Here is a 25,465-nt window from a genome sequence, read left to right as displayed (position 1 = left end):
CGGGAATTAAATCCCCATTTTACAGTTGAGGGAACTGAGGCCCAGAGAAGTGAAATGACTTGCCCAAGGTCACACAGCAAGCAACTGGCAGAGCTGGGATTAGACCCAGGTCCTCTGACTCCCAGGCCCATTCTCTTTCCACTAGGCCATGCTGTGGAGCACTGGACTAAGCACACGAACCCTGCCCTCAGGGAGCTGACAAGGAGCCGTGGTGGGGGTAAAGCTAGAGAAAGAACCCAGGAGTTCTGAATCCAGCAGCAGTGCAAAGTCTTCCTCTTCCAGAATGAATGGAAACCGGCAGTGAGTTTGGTTTAGCTCCCAGCAACACAGACAAGCATCCCATCTCACTGTGTGTCTCTCATTCACAGCGCCTTGATCTTTCTCAAGGAGATTAGACATAGCGATCAAACGCACACAGAGGCCTCAAATGTCTGCTCCTCTGGGTCGTCGACGATCTTCTTTTGTTTTAGTTCCGCACTCTGCCTCTTTAATTCCCTCTGGCTGAAATGCCAATTTTCTGCTATGCTGGCATGACTGCCGAAGAATTGCCTCTGTTAATAAACTGCACAAAATAGCTGAGCAATTAGGCAATTAAACTGTTTTAAATTTAATTTAAAGCCCTGGCACTTTGCTAGGAGGGTTTTTTCCCTACTGTTGCCTTTTTTTTTAAGAGTGGGGGGAGCGGGGAGGGAGGAGGAGGGAAGAATTTGTTATTGTTGTTGCTTTAGAAGAAAAGCAGTTCAGACTCACAAGAGGAGGGAGAAGGAAATGTTCACTGCCAAGGAGCTCAGATTTGGCTCCGGCCCTTGGGAAAGGCCATTTGTCAACAAGACAAAGGCCTTACCATCCTCCACCGCTCTCTCTTCCCCTTTGCAGCTAGGGAGATGCAGGCCGACATATGGGCCCACATCTCCCTCCCTCCGTGACCTCTCTCATTGGCTGAGATAGCTGCAATCTCAGCCGGCCATTTTGGTCTTTAAGTTCCTTTGGGACACAAATGCTAGGGATAGTTAGGTAGATAGATAGCATAGTTAGGGATGCTGGATGATCTTTCCATGATCTATCCCTTTAACCATGAGGGAGGGATGTCAAGAAAGACCTGGGAGTCAGAAGGTCATGGGTTTTAATCCTGGCTCTGTCACTTGTCTGCTGTGTGACCTTTGGCAAGGCACTTCATTTCTCTGGGCCTCAGTTCCCTCATCTACAAAACAGAGATTGAGACTATGAGCCCCACTTGGGACAGGGATTGTGTCCAACCCGATTTGTGTGTAGCTACCCCAGCACTTAGTTCAGTGCCTCCTGACACATATTAAGCACTTAACAAATACCATCATCACCATTATTATCACCTCCACACATCCTGTTATCCCTGTCAGAGACAGAATCCTAGGCTACAGGGACTGGGGGTCTGACCCAGTAATGACACTGAGCATGGGTTAACTTTCTCTGTTCTCAGGGGTACTGATGACTACTATTTGGGGCTAACTGAAATCGGGGTTTCTGTCCCAGCTCAGGAGCCTCCCTGGGATCGCCTCTACTAACTCTAATGTATTATACTCTTCCAAGCGCTTAGTACACTGTATATATCTGTAATTTTATTTGTATTGATGTCTATCTCCTCCAAACTAGACTGTAAGCCCGTTGTGGGCAGGGAATGTAACTGCTTATTGTTCTATTGTATTCTCCCAAGTGCTTAGTACAGTGCTCTGCACACAGTACGCACTCAATAAATACGATCGAATGAATGAATGAATGAACATCACCTATAGCCAAGATTTTTTGAGTTTCCCCTAAAACTATGTCTAGCATGCCTTTGGGTTGTGAGTAGCATGCAAGGGTTGGGGAATTAGAGGATTTGGGTTCTAATCCCGACTCCTCCACTTGCTTGCTGTATGACCTTGGGTAAGTCACTTAATTCTCTGTGCCTCCATTTCCTCATCTGTAAAATGAGGATTCACTGTCTGTTCTCCCTCCCTATGTTAGCCCCACGTGAGACAGAGTCCTTATCTGACCTGATTGAGTTGTATCTATGCCAGCATTTAGAACAATGCTTGACACCTAGTAAGCACTTAAATACCACCATCATTATCATCATCATCATGCACTAAGATGAATGTTCAGTACACATTTGACATCTGGAAAATCAGAAACTAAATGAAGCCACCCAGTAGAATCCAAATAAACCTATGGTAACTCTCCAACTGGCTGTTTTGCCCCGGGGCTAAAATATGGGAATCGCATTTTGGTACTTTTAAGCAAACATCATTCATCTTTCCCTTTCAAAAATAGGCGGCATTTTCTCCCCATCTCATCACTTCATCCTGTAAACTATACGTTTCTCCTCTAGGTTGTGAAATTCTTGTGGGCAAGGATGATGTCTACCAACTCTACTGTATTGTAGTTTCTCAAGTACTTAGTATGGTGCTCTGTACCCAGTAAGTACTCAAAAATTACCATTTATTGATTGAGTGTTAGAGGAGAAGGATTGCATTTTGTTAAGGCCCCTTCTTTCTTCATACAGGCAACAGGGGAAATGGGGAGATGGAGAAGGGAGGGATAATTGGGTTCATGGATATGTTGTTTTGTTGTTGTAGTTTTCCAAGAGTCATGGAAGTCAGAGGTAAGGAGCATAAGATGGATTTTACATAAAGCTTTGCACCAATGTATGGAGGTCTCCCTACCACTGTTAGATAATCACTTATTTTCCAAAGCATATGATTCCAGATCCCTTGGGAGACCTTTTAGAAATCTCAAACAATCAATGTAGGTTCGGGTTGTGCAAACCCCTACACACATACACGCGCACACACTATAGACACACATACTGGCCTGACCAAACATCAGATTTCCGAAGTCAAGCATCTAAGGTTCGACAGCTACCAGCATCGAAACTGTCAACCTCTCAACAAAACTACTTACCAAATCATAACCCCCTCCCTATCCCTAACCCTTGGATCGTTCGATTTCTCGGGGTGCTGACTCTTCAAGTTTATTCAGTATGGGATTCACAGCACAGACCTACATAGCCCCTGCCTACTTAGAAAAACACACATGCCTGCGAGCGCACACACACACACACACACACACACACACACACACACACACACACACACACACAAAGTCATCTCTTTCTCAGGGCTCTCCTGTCCTCAGCTACAACAGTAGCTGCTATTCCAGCCCAGTGCCCTTCACTAAACAGAGACTCTTGTCTCCACCAGACTGAAGATCAGCCTGGAGAATTTAAGCAGCAAATAGGGGTTTTGAAAAGGACTGAGCAAATGAAAGCAGTGAGCTATAAAGGATCTTTGTGGGCAATATATTACCTCCAACACTCTCTTCAAAAAACCATTGAACTCTCTGGAGAAAAGGAGCTATGTAAATCCAATCCATAAATAATGAATCTACAACCCTCTCTACCATCAAGCAGTGCCAGCTGGTCAACGCACAACTCGATGAGGAGCCAATACACCTCATAGATTGTGAGCACCTCGAGGCACAGGGTCTGTTGTCTAATTCCCATCTGTATATTCTTTCGATCAATCAGTGGTATTTTTTGAGCTCTTACTTTTTGTGGCATTTGTTAAGCGCTTACCATGTGCCAGGCACTATAATAAGCACTGGGGTAGATATGAGTTAATCAGGTTAATTAATTAATTAATGTTGGTGTTTGTTAAGCACTTACTATGTGCAAAGCACTGTTCTAAGCACTGGGGTAGATACAAGATAATCAGGTTGTCCCATGAGGGGCTCACAGTCTTCATCCCCATTTTACAGAAGAGGGAACTGAGGCCCAGAGCAAGTCCATGTCCCACATGGGGCTCGTAGCCTTAATCCCCATTTGACAGATGAATTAACTGTGGCACAGAGACGTGAAGTGATTTACCCAAAGTCACACAGTAGACACATGGCAGAGTTGGGATTAGAACCCAGGTCCTTTTGACTCCCAGGCCCACACTCTATACACGAGACCATGCTTAATACAGTAAGTGCTTAATTTATACTATTACTACTACTGACTAAGGGAGTCTGTTCCCCAAACTTCATGTAAGCCATCCCTTTTGTAGCTTTATGCCCAGGGAGAATCTTCCCAACGCACCCTCACATGGGAGCTACAATGAGGAAAGCAGAGCCCCAACCCACAAGGCATACATAATAATAATAATAATAGTAGTATTCGTTAAGCACTTACTATGTGCCAAGTACCGTTCTAAGTAATGGGGTGGACACAAGCAAATCAGGTTGGACAAAGTCCCTGTCCTACGTGGGGTTCACAGTCTCAATCCCCATTTTAGAGATGAGATAACTGAGGCACAGAGAAGTGAAGTGACTTGCCCATGGTCACACAGCAGACATGTAGCAGAACCAGGATTACAGGGTGAGAATTGGTTGGAGTCAGAGAGGGTGCCTCTGGCTCTCCTGTGAGCCCCATGGGGTAGAAGTCACATAGCTGGCTTTCGCCGGACACTTTGGAGTGTGGCTGCAGGCAGAGCCCAGCGTGAAAGTCAAAATATATTAGAGGCTCCAAGAGAAGAAAGAAGGAGGGAGAAAATCCAGCAATGAACTGTCTTCCACGTGCTGTCCTGTTTTCTTTACAGGGTCTCTTCCATGGATTTCACATGTGGCAAAAACAAGAGGTCCTTGGAAGAAGAGGCTGGAATTGCTCCACATGACAGATCAATGATGAAAGTGGAAGGGAAAAAATGAGGGAGGGGCAGTTCAAGGCAGCTGGAAATACCACGGAGTTGGAAGGAGCCTCAGTGACCCTCCTTTCCTGAGGAAACCATCTGGGAGCTCTTCCTTGCCCCCCCCCCCCCTTTCACAGATGGAGAAATTGAGTCCTAAAGAAGTGAAAGTGATTTTCCCCTGAAATCACATGGGCTCTTTCCCATAAATGATTTTGCCTCTTTAGGTTTATTTACAGCTTTAAAACCCTGGGTCTGAGATGTCATATGAGCCAGGGCCCCAGCAAAGAAACCAGTTAAGCCCTAAAATATCTTAGACGGCAGCTGCCTCCTAATATATTCAGTAGGACCCAAGTGGGTACTGTGAGAGGAACACTCTTCCCCTTAAAGTCATTCAGCACTGCCCAATCCTTCTCCTTTAACTGTGGAAAACTTGTTAAGGGTCATAAAGCTATTGCTACTTTTGTGGGTGATGCAACAAATCTGAAATGCCTGCTAGAAAGGCAGTGGAAGTAGAGGCCTGCCTGCGCTAGACTCACAAGCAAAACAGGGGTCAACTCATTATGACCCAGCTGAGACTTGGGAAGGCTATACCTGCTTAAACCTCCGAGAGGCAAAGGACCAAAGCACATCACCTGCTCAAAAAGTGCTTTTCTAGGTGCATGGTCCAAACTCCCTCCAACTGAGAGCCAGCATGGCGGCCACAGATAATGCCACCAAGAAATGGATAATCAACATCTGATGTGTTAAGCATGCATTTTTAAAAGCCAAATTGATAGGAACATTAAAGCGTTAAATTGGCAGAGAGAGTTTTCTACTGCAGCGTGGGTATCCATTAACCTACTACATGTCAATCAGAATTTTAGCAATTAATGAATATCTAATTACCCAGTTATAATGTGCTTGTTAAACACCAATTAAATTGGGAGGTATTCCCCCAACTCAAAAGCATTAATAATGTAATTACACAATTATTGCTGATATAACTTTCCCTTCATTAACTGATGACATATATTTATTAAACTCCACAAATAAACATTTCATTGATGGTGAATCAGGTTGCAATCACTGGCTTGATCATTCCGAAAAGGAGGATTATTAGTTGAAGATTGGTAATAGTATTTGATATCTGCCATAGAATATTTTATCCAAACACCACCACCGGCAGGACTGGCTGAGTGCCTACTGGGTGCAGAGCACTGTACTAGGTAGCACTTAAGGAACACACAGAACAACCCTCCCCACCCCTCCAAACCCTCCCCACCCCTCGCGCCCTTCCCCCTCCCTCCCCTCCCTGAACAGCTGCTGCCAAGTGTGCCCTCTGGAACCCCAGCTCCATTATAAGTAAGCTCCCTTTCATCCTGGACCTATTCCTTTCCAGATCTCTACTCCTCCTCTCCCTAACTGAAACATGGCTGTCTCCAGATGACACGGTCTCTTCTGCAGCTCTCTCCAGTGGAGGCCTCTTCTTCTCCCTTTCCCCCAGACTCACCGGAAAAGGAGGAGGTGTCAGTTTCCTTCTCACCCCCCAATGTCGCTTTCACACTATCCCTCCTCACCCTTCCATTTCCTTCCCTTCCTTTGAAGCCCACATTATTTGCCTCTACCACCCCCTCCAGATTCTTGTAGCCGTCATCTACCGCCCCCGCCGGCCCCACCTCCAACTTCTTTAACGATTTTGACCCCTTCCTCACTTTCCTTCTCTCCTTTTCCAGGCCCACTCTGATCCTCAGAGACTTCAACATCCACATGGATATCCCTGGTGACTCCTCTGCCGCCCACCTTCTATCTCTCCTTGACGCTGCCAACCTCTTGCTCCACCCACCTCACCCACTCACCAACTTGGTCACACCCTCGACCTCATCATCTACCGCTGCACTGTCTCCACCCTCACCAACTCTGAAATCCCTCTCTCTGATCATAATCTTCTCACCTGCCTCCTCACTCACACTCCTTTCCCCTGTAAATCCGTATTACTCCCTCACAGAGATCTCCGCTCTCTTGACCCCATCCATCTTTCTGAGCGCCTCACACCCCACCTCACCTCCCTTTCCTCTCTACCCAATCTTGATAATCAGATTACTGCTCTCAATTCTTCCCTTTCTACTCAGCTAGATTTGCTCTCTCCCCTTTCCCTTCGCCGCTCTCGTACCACTAACCCACAACCCTGGATCACTGCCACTGTCCACCTCCTTCACTCATGCTCAAACTGCTGAACGCTGCTGGCAAAAGTCTAAACACCATGCCAACCTCGTTCACTTCAAGTTTATCCTTTCCTGCCTTAACTCAGCCCTCTCCTCTGCCAGACAAAAGTATTTCTCCTCCCTTATTGACACCCATGCCCATCATCCCCATCAGCTCTCCTGTACATTCAACTCCCTTCTCAGGCCCCCGGTTCCTCCCCCTCCTCCTTCCCTCACCCCCAACGATCTGGCCTCCTACTTCATTAATAAAATTAAATCCATCAAGTCTGAGCTCCCCAAAATCACTCCCCCCACCTTCTCCAACCCCCCGGCTCTCAACGTTCTCTGCTACTTTCCCATCCTTCCCAGCAGTATCCTCAGAGGAGCTCTCCTCTCTCCTCTCAAGTGCTACTCTGGCCACCTGTGCTTCTGACCCTATTCCCTCTCATCTTATTAAATCTCTCACTCCATCCCTTTTCCCCTCCTTAACTTCAATCTTCAACCACTCACTCTCCACTGGTTCCTTCCCCTCTGCCTTCAAACATGCCCACGTCTCTCCCATCCTAAAAAAAACCCTCTCTTGACCCCACCTCACCTTCTAGTTATCACCCATCTCCCTCCTACCATTCCTTACCAAACTTCTTGAATGAATTGTCTATATGCACTGCCTCGAATTCCTCAATGCCAACTCTCTCCTCTACCCCCTCCAATCTGGCTTCCGTCCCCTACATTCCACCAAAACTGCCCTCTCAAAGGTCACCAATGACCTCCTGCTTGCCAAATCCAACGGCTCATACTCTATCCTAATCCTCCTCGACCTCTCAGCTGCCTTCGACACTGTGGACCACCCCCTTCTCCTCAACATGCTATCCAACCTTGGCTTCACAGACTCTGTCCTCTCCTGGTTCTCCTCTTATCTCTCCGGCCGTTCATTCTCAGTCTCTTTTGCAGGCTCCTCCTCCCCCTCCCATCCCCTTACTGTAGGGGTTCTTCAAGGGTCAGTTCTTGGTCCCCTTCTGTTCTCGATCTACACTCACTCCGTTGGTGACCTCATTCGCTCCCATGGCTTCAACTATCATCTCTACGCTGATGATACACAAATCTACATCTCTGTCCCTGCTCTCTCTCCCTCCCTCCAGGCTCGCATCTCCTCCTGCCTTCAGGACATCTCCATCTGGATGTCTGCTTGCCACCTAAAACTCAACATGTCCAAGACTGAACTCCTTGTCTTCCCTCCCAAACCCTGTCCTCTCCCTGACTTTCCCATCACTGTTGATGGCACTACCATCCTTTCCGTCTCACAAGCCCACAACCTTGGTGTCATCCTCAACTCTGCTCTCTCGTTCACCCCTCACATCCAAGCCGTCACCAAAACCTGCTGGTCTCACCTGCGCAACATCACCAAGATCCGCCCTTTCCTCTCCATCCAAACCGCTACCCTGCTCATTCAAGCTCTCATCCTATCCTGTCTGGATTACTGTATCAGCCTCCTCTCCAATCTCCCGTAGTCCTGTCTCTCCCCACTTCAATCCATACTTCACGCCACTGCCCTGATTGCCTTTGTCCAGAAACGCTCTGGGCATGTTACTCCCCTCCTCAAAAATCTCCAGTGGCTACCAATCAATCTGCGCATCAGGCAGAAACTCCTCACCCTTGGCTTCAAGGCTCTCCATCACCTCGCCCCCTCCTACCTCACCTCCCTTCTCTCCTTCTACAGCCCAACCCGCACCCTCCGCTCCTCTGCCGCTAATCTCCTCACCATGCTTCGTTCTCGCCTGTCCCGCCATCGACCCCTGGCCCACTTCATCTCCCTGGCCTGGAATGCCCTCCCTCCGCACATCCGCCAAGCTAGATCTCTTCCTCCCTTTAAGGCCCTACTGAGAGCCTACCTCCTCCAGGAGGCCTTCCCAGACTGAGCCCTCTCCTTCCTCTCCCTCTCCTCCCCCTCCCCATCCCCCCGCCTTACCTCCTTCCCCTTCCCATAGCACCTGTATATATGTATATATGTTTGTACGTATTTATTACTCTATTTATTTATTTTATTTGTACATATTTATTCTAATTATTTTATTTTGTTAATATGTTTTGTTTTGTTGTCTGTCTCCCCCTTCTAGACTGTGAGCCCACTGTTGGGTAGGGACCGTCTCTATATGTGGCCAACTTGTACTTCCCAAGCACTTAGTACAGTGCTCTGCACACAGTAAGTGCTCAATAAATACGATTGAATGAATGAATGAATGAATGAACAAGTATCAGATACGACACCTCCCCCTTATAATCCAAATATATAGTGCAGAGAGCTCAGGCCTGGAAGTCGGGGGACCTGGGTTCTAACCTCAGCTCTGCCACTTGCCTGTCACGTGACCTTGAGCAAGTCAGTTGACTGCTCTGTGCCTTGGGTTCCTCATCTGTAAAATGGGGATTCACTACCTAGTCTCCCTCCCCTTTAGAATGTGAACCCATGGGGGCTGGGACTGTGCCTGACCTGATTCTTTTGCATCTACCCTAGCACTTTGCACAGTACTTGGCACATAGTAAGCACTTAAATGCCACATGTAGTAGTAGTAGTAGTTGTAGTAATAGGTCCTCTCAGGGTCACACCTGGAGAGTTTCCAGTACTCTACCAGTCTCGACTATGGGTCGGAGAGTCAAGCAGAGGCATACCTGTTCCATTCCTGGCTTGGGCAGTGGCTAGCGAGTGGAAGGCAATCTGCTACAAGTCAAAAGTCACCCGTGCTGGGCAGCAGTGGCAGGGGAGAGAGTCGAGGGTGGAGACTCAGGTTTATTCATTCATTCATTCAACTGTATTTAATGAGCGCTTACTGTGTGTGCAGCACTGTACTAAGCACATGAAAAGCACAATTTGGCAACAGAGACAATCCCTACCCAACAATGGGCTCACAGTCTAGAAGGGGGAAACAGACAACAAAACAAGTAGGCAGGCATCAATAGCGTCAATAAAGATAGAATTATAGATAAATACACATCATTAATAAAGTAAATAGAATAACAAAATAATAAATGTGTACATATATACACAAATGTTATGGGGAGGGGAGGGGGTGGAGAAGAGGAAGGGAGTCTGGGCGATGGGAAGGGGAGGAGGAGCAGAAGAAAAGTGGGGCTCAGTCTGGAAAGGTCTCCTGGAGGAGGTGAGCTTTCAGTAGGGCTTTGAAGGGGGGAAGTGTGCTAGTTTGGTGGATGCATGGAGGGAGGACATTCCAGACCAGAGGTAGGATGTGGGCCAGGGGTCGACCGCGGGACAGGAGAGAAAGAGGCCCAGTGAGGAGATTAACAGAGGCAGTGGAGCGGATGAGGAGCAGACTGAGCGGGCTGGGCTGGAGAAGGAGAGAAGGGAGGTGAGGTAGGAGGGGGCAAGGTGAAGGAGAGCTTTGAAGCCAATAGTGAGGAATTTTTGCTTTATATTAAGGTTGACAGGCAACCACTGGAGAATATTGAGGACAGGGGTGACATGCCCAGAGCGTTTCTGTAGAAAGATAATCCGGGCAGTAAGAGTGAAGTATGGACTGAAGTGGGGAGAGACAGGAGGATGGAAGGCCAGAAAGTAGGCTGATGCAGTAATCTAGTTGGGATAGGATGAGAGATTGAATTTAACAAGGTAGCGGTTTAGATGGAGATGTGAGGTCTCCAGAAACAGACCATCATTCACACAAGCTGAATGCAAAACTCTACCCAACTAATACTTAGCCACCCCCTCCAAATCTGTTAGTCCAGGAGGGGCTTGTACTTCAGGGACTGGTGGTCCAACCCTAACTGGGCTATTTTCATTTATGAGTACAATGCTTACCTTCTGTGCTCCCTGTCCACACCTGTGACAACTCAATCTCAGAAGTCTGCTTTTCAGAGAGGAATAGAATAGACAGAGTGATAGTCTTCCTGCCCCACTCCGGACACTGGTCTTCCAGAAGCCACTACTGGCAGGGCCAGACAGATCCCTTTCCCAGGGCCTGAGGGTGAGCAGGTTGACCCCGCTGACAGGACTGTGGGTACAGGGAGGTTTGACCCATCTAGAGAATTGAGGGCCCCAGATCTTCTCAGTCTCACACTCAAGTCAGGTGAAGCCAGTTCTCTGCACAGAGCCCAGGCCCAATTTCCAGAACCAGCCTCCATACAAACTGGTAGCCTTCTCCTAAATGTCCTTCCCCAAAAGATAATTCCAGTATCCTCTCTCTCTCACGCGCACACACACACACACACACACACACAGTTCGACCTGATTACCTTGAATTTATCACTCATTCATTCATTCAGTTGTATTTATTGAGCCCTCACTGTGTGTAGAGCGCTTGAGAAACTACAATATAAAAAGCAAACACTTTTCCTGCCCACAACGAGCTTACAGTATAGAGGGGGGAGCTACCACATACTTCGAACTAGTGCTTAACACTTACAAAGCACTTAACAAGAAGCACATTTTAAAGAAACACATTGTTCAGCCCAGGGGAGAAAGAGGCTTCAAATGACACCGTGCCATCTTTAGGTTTAGGGTGTGGAAGGAGGCAATGGTAAACCGCTTCCCTATTTTTACCAAGAAAACTCTATGGATACACTACCAGAATGATTGCAGATGGAGGTGGGGCATTGTAGGAGAGATGTGTCCATGGTGTCGCTATGGGTTGGATATAACTCGACAGCATAAGACAACAACAGCAGTAGTAGAGGTAGTATTTCTACTCTCAAAGAGAGAGGTCAAAGATACATCTCCAAGACTGGGTTTCTAACCCTTTTAATAATCACTGTGGCATTTGTTAAGTGCTTATTATGTGCCAGGCACTGTACTAAGCAATGGGGTGGATACAAGCAAATCGGGTTGGATTCAGTCCCAGTCCCATGAGGGGCTCACAGTCACAATCCCCATTTTACAGGTGAGGGAACTGAGGCACAGAGAAATAAAGTAACTCACCCAAGGTCACACAGCAGACAGGTGGCAGAGCCAGTATTAGAACCCAGGTCCTTCTGACTCCCAGACCAGTGCTCTATCCATTAGGCCATGCTCCTTCTCTCTTTAGAAATTGTCTCCCTTTAGAAATCCCCAGAGGAGAGGAGGACGAAAGTGTTCAGGGAAGTGTTCTTAATCATTCCACACATTCTCAGCTAAAACTTGAGCACTCCCTAATTGCACTGACAGCTCCCTCACCAGAACGGAGCCATTGGCTCTCAATACAACTCAGTTTCCTTGGGGAACTTCCCCTTCCTTGGGCTTTTCCAAGAGGCTCCAGGAGGTCTAAACAGCCCCTCAAGATGGGAGAAAGGGTCTCCAGAGTCTGGCCACATTTGTACTCCTTCCCACTGGGCCTCCTCTAAAACTTCTAAATGAGCCACTGCACTCAATGTCTGCTCATATCCAGACCCCAAGATGTGTCTGGAAGCAGGGCAAAAGGCAGGGCTAGTGAATGCGTTAGATTCAAATTCAGTGGGTTTTTTCATACAGCCCCCTGTGGTGATCAGCTTCTACCCTGGTATAAATCTGGACGAAAATGGAAGATTTGGAAGGGAATCAGAGGAGGCTCCCCTTCCACCCATTTCCAAGACCTCACATTCCAATGGATGAAAGAGCAACTTTCTAAACAAGTGGCCGGGACACAGAACCCACAGAGGAGCCGAAGTTTAAGGAGCCTACCATCATGTCATTTAGTCCTGCCAATGCTGTCAAAGTTCCCAAATTTTGGAAACTTGCTAAGCTCTTTGCATCAGTAATACCTGGCAGCTAAGCTTCCTCGGGGTTCATGGGAGGCGGTGTACATGGCTGTAATTAGCACATAAGCTAAAGGGTGGCTCTAAATTTGCAGAGGAATCACTGTAGCTTCAGTTAAAAATGCTTGACTGGACGTGGCAGGGGGCAAGGGTGTGTGTGTACGTGTGTCAGTGTGTGTGTGTAGGTGTACACACAAATTTTAAATATACACATATATATATATATATATATATATATATATACACATATTCTCTCTGGTCATGGACCAACAAACACTACGTTATTAGTATTGCAATAGCTCTAACCTTTCAGGCTCTGCCCTGCCAGAGCCTGGAATTATGTAGAAGAGCAGAGCTTACAGAGAAGCCTGACAGTATAATGCATGTGATGTAGGCAGCATTTGTTGAAGAGCGAGGGGCTTTCATTAACAAAATCAACGAGCCGCCCCAGCAGCCTCTCGGTTGCTTCACAAGGTGAACCGAGAAGCAATGAGCTGAGACGTTATTTTCCTTGCCATTTTCTGGCTAGTCTGGAACTCTTCCAGGGGCCCTACTCCCAGGAGCGCTGGAGAATGGGGAATGGGGATCCAGAAAGATGGGGAATTTGGGGACTGAGGTCCCAGAGAGAGCAGGTTGGTTGTGAACCACTCACCGCTGCCACCTCAGCAGCAGCAGCAGTGAAGCAGCATGGTGTAGTGTATTGAGCATGGGCCTGGGAGTCAGAAGGTCATGGGTTCTAATACCAGCTCCGCCACATGACTGCTGTGTGACCTGGGGCAAATCACTTCACTTCTCTGTGCCTCAGTTACATTACCTGTAAAATGGGGATTGAGACTGTGAGCCCCATGTGGGACAGCGACTGTGTCCAACCTGATTTACTTGTATGGCTCAGTGGAAAAAGCCCGGGCTTGGGAGTCAGAGGCCATGGGTTCTAATCCCAGCTCTGCCACTTGTCAACTGTGTGACTTTGGGCAAGTCACTTAACTTCTCTGTGCCTCAGTTGCCTCATCTGGAAAATGGGGATTAAGACTGTGAGCCCCAAGTGGGACAACCTGATCACCTTGTATTCCCCACGCTTAGAACAGCGCTTTGCACATAGTAAGTGCTTAACAAATACCATCATTATTATTATTATTATTATTATTATTCACCTCAGCACTTAGTACAGTGCTTGGCACATAGTAAGCACTTAAATACCACAGTTATTATTAGTAGTAGTAGTAGTAGCAGAGAATGTGTCTATCATTCTATAGTGCTTTGCACATAGTAAGCACTTAATACATGCCATCATTATTATTATTCTACTCTCTCAAGTGCTTAGTATAGTGCTTTGCACACAGTAAGCACTCAATATATATGATCGAATGAATGAATACTAGTAGTAGTAGCAGCAGCAGCTGCAGCATTTATTGAGTGCCCGGATGGTGCAGTGCACTGTAATAGTCCCTTGGGAAATACGGAATAAAGAAATAACATGTTCCCTTCCCACAAGGAGCTCCCACTCTAACAGGGGAGAGAGACATAAAAATATTTACAAATCTGTTGTAGTCAAAATAAATAATTGAACAGACATATGTACATGAGTACTTAGGAGGATGAAGTTGGCTGAGAGAACGATCTGTGTCAAGGTGCTGGGAAATCAATCAGGGAAGGCTTTTTGGAGGAGGCAGCCTACTGTTTTGTGGCATCCAGTTCAGACCTGCACCTCCCAGACTCTCCCCAAACAGCTGCACAGTCACCCCAACACTGCCTGGATGATGGGGGTGAGGGGGCAGTGGCAGAAAGCCCCCCTTTCCCCCAGGGATCTCAAGTCTGAGATGTCAAGGCTGGTCTGGACCTCCAGGAATAATTATGGTATTTGCCCCTTCTTAATGGGAGTGAATACCTTAGGGAAGCTGAACTGGTTCCAAACTAAATCAGAACTTTTTCTGCCGTCCCTCCCCCTTGCCAAGACAGACATCAATCAAATGTGTTTAACTCTACACAGATCCTAGACACTGTCTCCCACACTCCCTTTAAAAAATTTAGGAGCCCATCCATGGTGTGTAATAGATATGGCATGCTCCCTTGGAGAGTCACTGGACATTCCCCTAAACAGCTCCAACTACCTCCAACCAGTCCCAACTGCTCCTTCCTCCTCCAGGCCAGACCACTACCCTTCTGAGGGCCTGGGAAGGAGGGGAGGGGCTGCTGGACTAAGCAGGGTTCCCCTTGGATTAGCAGGAACTTAATCTTTGCCTGTTTGATTTAATTGTATTTGCTTGTTTAAGGAGCTGTGACTGCCTCTCCCTGGAACTGCACGTTTAAATGAATCACCGCATGACTCTCAGCTGTTTGGTTTCCGGAGTCCTGGATCTTTAGGGGCTTGCAAAGCATCCCAGAGGCTGGCACCATCTCCACTTGAGGACTAAGAAGAGTAATGCCTTCCCCACTGTCACCAGTTACATTTTTCCCTGCCCCTCCAGCCCTCCTTGGGGATGGAGAGAGAGAAAATGGGGCCCCATCTGAGGCTTGAGAGGCCTTATTATCTCTTCTGCTTCCCCAATGAAATTCAATCATGTCGTCCTTCTGGACCTGTAGGTGGGATTTCATTCTCTTTCCTGGAGAACTACAGGTTCCTCCTTTCTCCAAGTATCCCCATTGGGAGCTTGATGGCACAATCATTTTCTCACCTCGACGAGGTGGTCCTAGGCTGGCACAGCTGCATCACAAATTCACACAGGTATGCAGGCTCAACTATTAGTAATTGGGGTATTTCTTAAGTGCTTATGTCATACTAAGCACTGTGTTAAGCACTGAGGCAGATACAGTACAGTCCGATTGTACAGAGTCCCTGTCCCATGTGGGACACAAGATCTAAATGGTAGAGAGAGAATTCATTCACTCAATAGCATTTATTGAGCACTTACTGTGTTTAGAGCACTGTACTAAGCGCTTGGGAGAGTACAATATTGTAATAAATAGAAACATTACCCACCCACATTTACAGATGAGGAAACTGAGGCCCAGAGAAGTGACTTGCCCAAGGTCAAACAACAAGTAAAAGGTAGAGTCAGGACTAGAACCCAGATCTCCTCCTTCCCCTCTGAACAAGGGCCCAAACCTAGCAAGTATCATCAGGAAAGGGATAGGAAACAAAGCGTAAGACAGTTTTATCCCCATATGAAACCGCAGTTCACCTTCTTCTACAGTGACCAATGACCCATGTAGGACATGGACTGTGTCCAACCTGATTAGACTTTCTCATCACTGTAGACAACACAACCATCCTTCCTGTCTCACAAGCCCATAACCTTGGCATTATCCTTGACTCCTCTCTCTCATTCGACCTGTATATTCAATCTATCACTAAATCCTGTCAGTTCAACCTTCACAACATCACTAAAATCCATCCTTTCCTCTCCATCTAAACTGCTGCTATGTTCATCCAAGCACTTATCCTAACCCACTTTAATTACTGTGTCAGTCTCCTTGCTGACCTCCCTGCCTCCTTTCCCCACACTAGTCCAAACTTCACTCTGCTGCCTGGATCATTTTTCTATAAAAACATTCAGTCCATGTTTCTCCATACCTCAAGAAGCTCCAGCGGTTGCCCATCCACCTCCGCATCAAACAGAAACTCCTTTCAACAGCTGTAAAGCACTCAATCACCCTGCCCCCTCCTACTTCACCTCCATACTCTCCTACTACAACACAAACTGCACACTTTTCTCCTCTAATGCCAACCTACTCACTGAACCTCGATCTCATCTATCTTGCCAATGACCTCTCACCAACATCCTGCCTCTGGCCTGGAACACCTTCCCTTCTCGAATCCGACAGACAATTACTCTCCCCTGCTTCAAAGCCTTATTGAAGGCCCATCTCCTCCAAGAGGCCTTCCCTGACTAAGCCCTCATTTTCTCTTTTCCCACGCCCCTCTGTGCCCTGACTTTCTCCCTTTATTCACCACCTCCTCCCCAAGCCCCACAACACTTGTATATATATATATATATATATATATATGTATATACATATATAGGTATTTGTTAAGCACTTACTATGTGCCAAGCACTGTTCTAAGCACTGGGGGAGATACAAGATAATCAGGTTGTCCCATGTGGGGTTCACAGTCTTAATCCCCATTTTCCAGATGAGGTAACTGAGGCACAGAGAAGTTAGGTGACTTGCCCAAAGTCACACAGCTGACAAGTGGCAGAGCCAGGATTAGAACCCATGACCTCTGACTCCCAAGCCCGCGCTCTTTCCACTGAGCCACGCTGCTTCTCTATGTTCATATCCATAATTCATTCATTTATATTAACATCTGTCTCCCCCTCTAGACTGTAAACTCATTGTGGGCAGGGAGTGTGTCTGTTATATTGTTGTGTTGTACTCTCTCAAGCACTTAGTACGGTGCCCTGCATACAGCAAGTGCTCAATAAATACGATTGATTGGTGAATTGATCTCCCCCAGTGCTTAGTATAGTGCCTGGCACATACTAAGTGCTTAACAAATACCATTTTTAAAAAAGGGAGAGAACATTAAGATGTATACGATACTGAGTGCATTACGCCAGGCATGCAGCATGCAGCAGAATAATGTTACATAGACATTATGGGAAAGCCTGTCTGATGAACTCGGAGTGCTTCTCTAGATGGGCCCCAGATGTACCCCCTTCTCCAGATCCCAGGTCCCTACCAGCACAGAAACTGCTTCTGACCTGTGTATCTCTCTGGCAGATGTCAAGGCGAAGGGAGACTGGTGCTGAAAATAAAACATGAAGTCATCCAGTGCCTTATATGTAACGGCCAGGTAGATGACCAGCTGAAAAAAAAAAAGGCAAATGGCTATGTTTCTCTTTGTGTAGTTCTGTCGCAGCCTACCTGTAATTTATTTTAGTGTCTGTTTCCCCGGTGGATTGTAAACTCCTTGAGGGCAGGAATCATGTCTACTTTATTGAAATCGCCTGGGTACTTAGTACAATGCTCTGCACACAGTAAGCGCTCAAGGGATAGCACTGTGATTGGCTGATAGATTGCCTCTTGGGAAGAACATGACGGAACTGGAGAAAGTTAGCGAGAAAGACAACCAAGATGGGCAGAGTGATGGAGCAGTTTCCATATGAGGAGTGACTGGAAAAAGCGTGGACACTTCACTTTCATGAGCTGAAGGCTAAGAGGGGACATGATTGAAGTTTACATGACTGAGAAGTAGTGTGGCCTAGGGGAAGGAGTACAGGCCTGGGAGTCAGAGGATCTGGGTTCTAATCTTGGCTCCACCACTTGTCTGCTGTGTGACCTTGGACAAATCACGTAACTCCTCCATACCTCAGTTAACTCATCTGTAAAATGGGGATTAAGACTGTGAGCCCCATGTGGGACAGGGATTGTGTCTAACTGGATAATCTTGTATCTACCCCAGCACTTAGTACAGTGCCTGGCACGTAGTAAGCGCTTCACAGATACCATTAAAAAAAAGTTTATGAGATTATGAATGGGGTGAACAGAATAATGTTACACTGGGATGAGGGGACACCCTTTGAAAATGGAAGATGGGAGGTTTACAACAAGCAAAAGCAAACATTTCTTCCCTTGGAAGGTAGTAAGGGTATAGAATCCAATACTTCTGGGAGTTAGGCAGGCAGAGATATCAGTGGGTTCAGGAAGAGCTTGAGTAGATACATGGGCAAAGAGGTTCATAGTGGATTACTAGAATGCTGCCCAGGAGGACAACTGGCCGACATTTCCCTAAATTGTTGAGAAACAATCATTCAATCCATCAGTGGTATTTGCTGAATACCTACTGTGTGCAGAGCACTGGACTAGGCGCTTGAGAGAGTACAATACAAGAGAGTTGATAGGCATGTTTCCTCCCCACAATGAGCTTGCAGTCAAGAGGGGAGACAGACATTAATATAAATATATAAATTACAGCTATGTACTTAAGAGTTGTGAGGCTGAGAGAGGGGTTAATAAAGGGTGCAAATCCCGGTGCAAGGGTGACAGAATCCCAGGTTGGAGGAACCATGACCCTAATCCAGTAACATCCATGCTCAGTGACTTAGGTTCTTGTGAGGAGAGTCCCAGCAGGCCTCCCAGAGTTAACATATTCTCAGGTCCTGCCTGTGTTCTCTGCTCCATGAGCTCTGCACACCTGCCACCTCTCAACACAGACCTACAATCTCTGGACCCAGAGGGAAAAGATATTCTCCTCCGCCAGCTGTCCAAAGGCAGGGAGAATCATATGATCAGACAATTCTCCCTGACTCCTCAGTCAGACAGTCTCTGGCCTCATTCCTCCCTCGTCCAGTAATCAGCACAGCCCCAATCCAGCTCCAGTCCAGAAGGGAAAGCAGTGGGAACAAAACTGGAGTGGAAATTAAGCATCTTTTTCTCTCTCCTGATGGTGGAGGGGAGGAGGAGGAAATATCTCATTTCCATGCTGAATGTGGCTTCTCCCTAGAAAACCTGTGAATACACTGGAGGGGCCGGGAGGTGATAAATGATGCTCCCGAGAAGATGGAATTGACGTTCTAGTCAGATTTAATGTTATGTTGCCACACGTTTTATGTTCTTTTTAAGATGCAAATATTATTATTCTTTGATTTCAATTTCCGATTCCACCAGACGTTTGGGGCTGATAAGTCAAATTCCTCCAGGTCTGCCCCTTCTCCTCAGCAGGCTTGATATTTACCAGCCAGAAATCAGCATGAAGCAGGATGGATGGGGCATAGTACACTTTCTAGCTGCTCTGTTGATGATCTTTGATGCCTGCTGGAAATGGTTGAAAATCGCTCTGCTGATGAGGCGGATATTTCTATGATGCCTTCCCCCTGCATTCTGGATTGTTGGGGAATTTGCCTGGAGAGGAAATTCCTGTCCCCCTCCCTACTCTGCTTTTATGGAGAAACCTGCAGCCAAAAGCTCATTAACTAATCAACAATTAACCCACTCTCAACAAACTACTGTGACAAGAGGAAGCAAATTAGAAGGAGAAAGAGAGGCAAGATCTGTGTGTTGTGGGGGCAGGGTGGGGTGTAGTTGTCCTTCATGCTCAAAGAAGATGCTACTGATGCCGGCTCTGTCCTTAGGCAAGTCACGTAAACTCTCTGTGTTTCCAACTCCTCATCTGTAAAATGCATATAAAATACCTGGTCTTCCTTTCCCTTAGACCACGAGTCCCCATGAAGAACAGTGGATGTGTCTGCGCTGATTCTCTGTATCTACCCCTGTGCTTAATACAGAGCATGGCACACAGTAAGTGAATAATAAAGATTATTATCATCATTATTATTATTGGGATGCTCACTTAAAAGTGTGTGTGTGGAACTGAAAAGGCCCATGAGGGACCCTGAATGTGCATGCACAAAAGCTGTTCTTTGTGTTGTCATGTTTGATGTTGGCAAGCCTGGCTCTGTTTTCACTTTAACTTCCTTTTCCTCCAGGCATGACAAAACTTCTGCTCAGAAAGATCCAGGTAAGCAAGTTCAGTTGAAGGGACAGGCCTAAATTTTCCAGGAAAGACACCTAGATTTGGGGGTCAAGTTTCTCCGTTCGCCTTGGTGGGCCCAGACGGCAGGTCTTTTCATGAAGCAGGTCCAATCTTCCCTCGCCTCATCTCTCCCTCCTGGCTGCACCCTCTCTTAATTCTTCTTACTTCCTAATGGTGCTTGTTCAGCACTTACTACAGTGCTTTGTACACAGGAAGCACTCAATAAATACAACTGAATGAATGAATGAATGTGTCGAGCACTGTTCTAGGTGCTGGAGTAGACACAATTTAATCAGGTTAGAGACAGTCCCTGTCCCACACAAGGCTCACAATCTAAGTAGGAGGGAGAACAGGTATTGAATATCCATTTTATAGTTGAGGAAACAGCAGACACCATCCATATGTCATTTAGACTCAACAATCAATCAATCAATGATGTTCATTGAGCATTTACTGTGTGCAGAGCACTATACTAAGTGCTTGGGAAAGTACAATATAATAAAATAAATAACTTTGTTATTTGTTAAGTTCTTACTATGTGCCAAGCACTCTTCTAAGCTCTGGGGTAGATACAGAGTAATCAGGTTGTCCCACCTGGGGCTCAGGCTTTTAATCCCGATTGTACAGATGAGGTAACTGAGGCATAGAGAAGTTAAGTGACTTGCCCAAGATCACACAGCAGACAAATGGCAGGGCCGGGAATAGAACCCACGTCCTCTGACTCCCAAGCTCATGCTCTTTCCACTGAGTCCGTAGACACTTCCCCTACCCACAATGAGCTTACAGCCTGAGATAGACATTAAAATAAATTACAGATGGATATGTACATAAGTGTTGAGGGACTGAGGGAGAGGTGAAAAACAAAGTGCTTAAGGGGTAAAGACCCAAGTGCCTAGGCAATGCAGAAGGGAGAACTTGGACACAGAAGTGAGGCCTTAGTCAGTAAAGGCCTCTTGAAGGAGATGTGATTTAAATAGGGCTTTGAAGATGGGGAGAGTGGTGGTCTGTTGGATATGAAGCGGGAGAGGGTTCCGAGACAGACAGGAGATGTGGGCAAGGGGTTGGTCATGAGATAGATGAGATCAAGATACAGTGAGCAAGCTGGTGCCAGAGGAGTGAAGTGTGCCAGCTGGGTTGCACTAGGAGATCAACAAGGTGAGGTAGGAGGGGACGAACTGATTGGATGTCTTAAAGCTGAGGGTAAGGAATTTCTGTTTGGTGCAGGGGTGGGTGGGTGACCATTGGAGGTTGTTGAGGAGAGGGGAGAATAAATGTTCCCTTTCATCATTGAGTAGTTATAACACTTCCTGGTCTAAAATCAGGAATAAGATGAAAGCATCTGAACAGTTTTAACAAATCTAAGTAATTGCAGTGGTGCAATTGGCCAGAGTTTATCATTGGCATCATCTAATTAAATGATCCTGCAGGTCATTTCATCCAGCCTCCACCAATGGGACTGCTCAATAGGACTCCAGATTCTGGTTGAGTTGGGTTTCTATTGTCCCTCATTGGCAGTTGCTATGAAAAACCTTCCCAAGGCAGAGGAGACAGTTTCATAATTACATTTCCAAGTCTTCTTTGTATTCTTTTGTGTTCTGGGTGTGCATGGGGATAAACTGGACTGGGCTCTTGGAGCCAAGCCAGGGAGAATTGTCAGAGAGCACAGGTGAGGGAGCCAGTGTTTTCAGACATGCAAGAGCATTCTCCAAAAAGCAGCTGTGCGAAGCTGATCACCAGGGAACCTGGCTTGGGTTCATCAGCCCCTTTTTCATGGGTCTGGAAGTGTTCCCGTGCTTGACATCCCTCTCACTCCCAAGGAGAAGGGAGAGACTGAGCCTGAAAGTTTCAAAATGCCCATCTGGAGGTGGGCTGAGCCACTGTGCTGAGCCCCGGTAGAACTGGAAATGGAAGGGGCTCTGGAAACCCAGAGGGAGAAACAGAAAGCAATAAGCAATAAGAAACAGATAAGCAATTCCCGGCTTTTGAATCAAGTCCGGGTGGGAAATTCTGGCCTAATGACAAGCTAAGAGTATGTGATGAGTAGAAATGGATTTTCTTCTAATGATGTCTCCTAGGGTGTGTTGGTATAACTTGTCCTGGAGAGATGTTTTATGGCCTAAAAATGCTTAACAGGTGAAGCTAGAGCATCTGTAACAAAGCCGCTTAGAAAGCAAATCCAAAACATCATTTGTACCTGTCGCTGCCCCGAGGCAGGTCGTGCTCCAGAGGGTAATCTATGAGGGTAAAAAGCCATTTGGGTAATTTGCTTATGAATAAGAAATGATTAATGCTCCCCATCATTCCTCCATTTACAGTTCTTGAACGTAGCAGTGATCTTCAAGGTTCCTGACCTACATCTTCCCCCAGCACTCTGCTGCCTCCAAAAGGAGCTAAAGGATCACTAACCTCAGAAGAAGTACCTGCTAGCTAAAAGAGAAGGGAGAGGGGATGGATTGGGGATGTTGGATGGAAGCTCAGTTACAGATGTGAGGGAAAGGGATGCCTCAGTAGATCTGACTCCCCATCAGAGCAACTTCCATTGGTCTCATTAAATTGTTCCCCACAGGATTCTCTCCAAACGCTCCAGCATGCTTCCGCCACACTGAAGCAACTGGAAAAGTTCTTTTAACACCAGATGCTTAATTAGAAAGGAAATGAGCTCTCCACATTTTTTTTCCTCTCTGCCTTGGTGAGAAAGCACGTGGCGAGGTCTTGACCAAACATCCTGAAATGCAATCATCTTGGGATTCCCCTGAAAAGTAATTACCAGCTTTGTTATTTTGCTCCCTCTCCTCAGTAAAGACACTCTAATGACGAGTGGAGCGCAGAAGGCTAGAGAACCTTTCTGTCACCAGACACTTTCCCAGTCCTTCCTTTTAAAGAGTCCCTGGGGTGGTGAACGCTCTGCCCTCCGATAGTAGCCTGACCGTTTATTCTCTTAACTCATCTGATCCCCGTTGAATCTTCTGGCAAACCTATCCTGCACACTTGGAAGTTCACACATTTTTCTAAAGGCCCACTGAAAATCTGGGAGAAAGGACATAAGCACATTATCCCATGAGCAAGGGCCATGATTTAGGATTAGACCCGTGATCCAGCCAGCCCAGGATTCAGTCAACCACAGTGACACCAGGATGCTGGTAGCTCTCCTGGACGTCCCGTCCACAGCCCAAACTCTCCTCCTAGTATCCCAGCCTGAACCTCTGGTCCATGAATCAATCTGAACCCCCCTTGTACCTCTTTCCTGCAATTTAGTTGTCAGAGCATTGGCTTCCATCCATCCCTGCATGAGACAAACTTGACGATGAGTTGTAACAACTTCACAGAGTCTTCCTACCTCTTTGTGCCAGTAGTGTGGCTGGGGGCTTATGGCATTAGCTAGCTAAAATACAGTTTGGTAATTTGTACATTTTGTTGCAATTCAGAACAACAAAATTGTTGGAAAACCCTGTACTTACAGGGATACAGCAGGGTTGCCATGGGATTCCATCCTTATGCACAATGATAATGGTGGTATTTTGTTAAGCACTTACTATGTGCCGAGTACTGTGCTAAGTGCTAGGTTAGATACAAGATAATTGGGTCAGACACAGTCGCAGTCCCATATGGGGCTCATAGTCTAAGTGGAAGGGAGAACAGGTATTTTACAGATAAGGAAGCTGAGGCCCAGAGAAGTCAAGTTCATTCATTCATTCATTCAATCATATTTATTGAGCACGTACTGTGTGCAGAGCACTGTACTAACCACTTGGGAGAGTACAATATCACAATAAACAGACACATTCCCTGCTCACAACGAGCTGACAGTCTAGAGGGGAGACAGATATTAATATAAATAAATAAATTACAGATATGTACCCAAGTGCTGTGGGGCTGGGAGGGAGGGTGAATTAAGAGAGCAAGTCAGAAGGAAGTGGGAGAAGAGGAAAGGGGGGCTTAGTTAGGGAAGGCCTCTTGGAAGAGATGTGCCTTCAATAAGGCTTTGAAGGAGGGGAGAGTGATTGTCTGTCCGAATTGATGAGGGAGGGCGTTCCAGGCCAAAAGGAGAATGTAGGCGAGTGGTCGGTGGTGAGTTCGATGAGATCAAGGTACAGTGAGAAGGTTAGTATTAGAAGATCAAAGTGTGCGGGCTGGTTGTAGTAGGAGAGTAGCGAAGTGAGGTTAGGAGGGGGCAAGGCAAGGTCACACAGCAGACAAGTGGAAGAGACAGAATTAGAACCCAGATCCCCTGACTCCCAGGCCTGTGCTCTTTCCACTAGGCCACGCTGCTGCTTCCTGACTGGCCCAGGCCACTCTTTAGGGGATGTTGGTGTCCCTTTTCATCACCACTCCCAACCAATCTTCCTGAGCTCTGGGTTCTAGCAACCTTGGGAGGTTGCTGGGGACAGGGTTGAGGTAGAGGGGAAAAGCCTAAAATCTTCTGTTGACTTCAGGGTTCCTGAGGTGATTTGGAGAGTGGGCTAATAGGTGAGCAGGTTTTTTTGTGTGTCTGTGTGTGTCAATCACCCCCTGGGAAGTGCTGAATGTAAGAGCTTGCCCTGAGCACATCTGGGACAAAGCTGAAATTTTCTTCCCAAATTTCTCTCCCAAAACCTACTGGCCCCATGCAGCTCCAACTTCAGGTCCAGGCAGGATTCTGATTGCTGACCCCACAAGGACCACTGCCTTTGGCTTTCCCATTTGGAAACTGGAATTCTTACCCCAGAGTCTACTCTTTAGCTTCCCCCATTCATGTTGGTAAAGGAGATTGATCTCCTTAGGTGAAAAGAGCCCAGATAATGATATTTTTTATTGTGATTGTATTAGCTCTAATTGGCTTCATTTTCCCTAATTGGAATAATTTCAGCAAGAAACACTCGGGCTGACTTTCTCCCAAGGGGACAGCGGGTTTTCTTAGTTGAGAGAATGTGTCCTTCCCACTCAGCACTACATCCCAGCATCAAATTCCTGAGAGGAAGCTGTTGTGCTGAAGTGCAGCCAGATACAGATCAGATCCAAAATCATTAGCAGGAATTCCTGGTGTGAATGCTTGGGAATGGGATAGCTGAGGGGGAGGGGGGGATTAGAAGATTCTCTTTTTCTGACACTACTCACATTTCTCCTTCCTGACTCTAGGCCCCAGGGTTTTTTTAAATGGCATTTTTAATAATAATAATAATTGTATCTGTTAAGTGCTTCCTATGTGCCAGGCACTGTTCTGATCACTGGGGTAGATACAAAATAACCAGGTTGGACACAGTCTTTGCCCCACATGGGGCTCATAGTCTTAATCCCCATTTTATAGATGAGGGAACTGAGGCACAGAGAATAATAATAATAATGGTATTTGTTAAGCACTTACTATGTGCCAAGCACAGTTCTAAGTGTTGGGGTAGATACAAGGTAATCAGGTTGTCTCACAAGGGGCTCAC

The 25,465-nt window shown here is 46.6% G+C and overlaps 1 non-coding gene across 1 annotated transcript; it reads left to right on the top strand.

The window, feature by feature from the left end:
* Positions 1-9,448: 9,448 nt before the first annotated feature.
* On the top strand, positions 9,449-9,586 carry LOC119920630. The gene has a single exon (XR_005448361.1). It is a non-coding gene; the product is annotated as a small nucleolar RNA SNORA7 (small nucleolar RNA).
* Positions 9,587-25,465: the final 15,879 nt, after the last annotated feature.

The sequence above is a fragment of the Tachyglossus aculeatus genome, chromosome X1 (genome assembly GCF_015852505.1).
Source record: "Tachyglossus aculeatus isolate mTacAcu1 chromosome X1, mTacAcu1.pri, whole genome shotgun sequence".
In the NCBI taxonomy this organism is placed as follows: Eukaryota; Metazoa; Chordata; class Mammalia; order Monotremata; family Tachyglossidae; genus Tachyglossus; species Tachyglossus aculeatus.
Note: the sequence above shows the minus strand (reverse complement) of the source record. Positions and strands in the feature narration are given on the sequence as shown.